This window comes from Neoarius graeffei, chromosome 1, assembly GCF_027579695.1.
Source record: "Neoarius graeffei isolate fNeoGra1 chromosome 1, fNeoGra1.pri, whole genome shotgun sequence".
Taxonomy (NCBI): domain Eukaryota; kingdom Metazoa; phylum Chordata; class Actinopteri; order Siluriformes; family Ariidae; genus Neoarius; species Neoarius graeffei.
Genome location: NC_083569.1, coordinates 85,563,843 through 85,566,758, shown reverse-complemented (window position 1 = coordinate 85,566,758; position 2,916 = coordinate 85,563,843).

Below are 2,916 nucleotides of genomic sequence, written 5' to 3'. Positions count from 1 at the left end.
CACACACGTACACTGGACACCTCAGTTTGATCAGGAGACCTGTGACTGTGGCGTGTGGACTGTACAGATTCCAGTGCCCTGATGTGATGTACATTTTATGCACACTGACTATTTTTAATAAAATGATGCAAAACTCTGGATTTGGGTTTTTAATTTATTGATTTAAAAATACAGTATACAGTAAGTGTATATAAAATGTGTCACTTATGCAAAGCACTAAGAAGGTACAGAAGCCATCAGGAAGTGTAGAATTGTTACTTTTAAAGGTCTCATTGCATCGTTTTTTCATTAATTGTGCGGTGGTCTCTAGTATGAATGAATGCCCTGTGAGCCGGTCTTGGTGAAAAATGCTGTGGTTCTCCTGTTTCAGGCTGTTCTAGTTTGGTGGAGGAGTGGGTGACGGGAGAACGACAGGATTTCAGCTCTTACTCATTAATATTCATGACAAGTAAACGTGTTACCTCTGATTGGCTAACAGCACTGTGACGCTACCTCCAGTGGGTCAGAACAAGTGGATGTTGGTGTCTTTTTGTAAAAACTGTTTTGATTGGCTATTATGGTCTCGACATCGATGTTTTGACGAATAACAATGTAGATAACACGAATTTTACATCACATTCAACGAGATTTAAATGAGACTAAAGATGGCGACTTACAAATAATGTGTAAACATCGTTGGAGTTAATACAGTTTGAACAGCATGAAGGAACATACCCCAACCCCCCAAAATTAATTAAAAAAAAATTCTCAATGGATTTGGCATAATATAAAAAGGTAGTTTTTTACTCAGAAAAAGCGGAAAACTCTCATCCCTGCCTAGCTTATGACCATGTCATGCATGCTAACATGGAGAATATGAACATGCTATTTTGTGACACAAACCTTCGAACAAAAAGTTCATGTTTTACTTACAGTACAGCTTGTGAGCTGGTGGTCGATCATCTTGACGGCACAGATCCAAGTATTAAAAACAACCTCGAAGCAAAACCACTACTGAAGGCACCGAAGTTTGAAAAGTCACTGTGGTTGAAATGATCAGAACACAGTACTAACGCTGCATTATACTTCGCTGGTGGTGTTCCAAAGATAAATTCCAACCATTTCTTCTTCAGCTCTTCTATCTTGGGCAAGAAATGCAACGTTGATGTCTTACTGCCACAAATAACACAGGCACGAACTTGTTCAGACATGTTTTCAACTTGCTGTTAGGTCCTCTTCGTTAGCTACTGACGAGATGGGCTCTGCTATCTCTCCTCGTGCTTAAATCCAAACTTTCTTCCCATGGGCGGTCGCAAGCCAAGGTGGGCGAGGCCATGAATACTAATTTTCGAAGTGACGCAAGTTCGTAGGGCTTTTTCAGATTCGCTCGTTTTTCCGACTATTTTCTTTCATAAGCTGATACAGGGAATGGGAGTAGAATTACGTTTTCGCATGCATATGCAACTCGGCGTGAACTATGGTATTTCAAAAAGAGCCAGTATTAAACGTTTTGGGTGGAAGGGCACCTTTAAGACAAATTACAGTCTGTGCGCTAATACATTATAACAGGCCTAATTAACTTCATTATATGGTCAAAAGTCTAATTATTACACCTGATCAGTATGCCCATATATGCTTGTTGAACATGTACTGAACTAGACAGATTTATTTTTACTTTTTATTAAAAAAAACCCCTCAGACTCAAAATTAAATATTCTCTCATGAGATTTTTTTTGTGCTGTTGGCCATAATTATCAAAATTAAAATAGAAAAATGCTTGAAACATTTTAGTTGGCATGTAATTCAGAGCCGGCCCGTGGCATAGGCAATATAGGCAAATGCTAAGGGCGCTGTGTCCATCCAGGGACGCAGAAACGGGGGGAGAAAAATTATGACTTCCACTATTCTGAAAACGAGTCAGCATTATAATGTCTTAGCCTAATTTAATTGTACAGCAAAGCATGTAGTCAGGGTGCGATTTGTCAAAAAAAGCGGGGTGGGGTGGGGTGTGATGGGGTGGTGGTTGTTAATCATGAAACAATAAGCGCTCAACAGTGGTTCACCCTGTCTATAGTGTGTCTTCGGGCGCGCAAGTGCGCATCCGCGGCTATTCTCTGTTTTGGCCATGTAATAGCCTAAGTGTTGTTGGCTAAAAAGTGTTTTTGCATAACGTAGATAACTGACATAGATCTGTTGCTTGTTTTGAATATGGCTGCACTTGGAGCAGTCTGTCGGTGTCGTTGAGCAGTCTGGGCTGAAGTAAAGGTCTTTTATGCACTGAACACGTTTCGCAGCGAGATATTCCAATGGTGCCTGGCACATTTTTTTTTTTTAATAAAACAAAGTTGCTTTGTTGATCTGTGTTCTCATTAAAATGACAGTTTAGCAGCTCATTCAAGCAACCATGTTGCGAAGAGCTTCCTGGAGGAAAATATAATAAACGCATTGAAAACAAGAAACAATCTCAGTGCGTCAAGACTGCAGGGAAACGAAACAAGCACTCAGATGTGTTCTCTTTACAAATAGCATAAATACAAAGGAGCTGAAATTACGTTTTTCACTCTCCCATACGTGGACAGAGACAGGACAGACATCAAAGTGCTGAGAAAAAAAAATAGGAAAGCAGCACAACATATCAACATATAGTAAACTAGTATTTCCCTTGTACTATATTCAAAATCAACATATACACATATAGTTACATAACAGTTTTCTTCCCCCTGTTCTACATTTAGTTTTTCAATAGTTGAAGTTGAAGGCAGTACCAAAAAACACCACTAGAGGTCTTTTTAATATCACAATTTTATATATTTTTATTTTTATTTAAATCCTTGTATTTTTCATGCACACTGGTTTCTTTAATATCTTATTTTGTGCAATGCCTTATTTATATTGCATTTACTAATTACAACACTTGTTTACATTTTTTAATTTGGG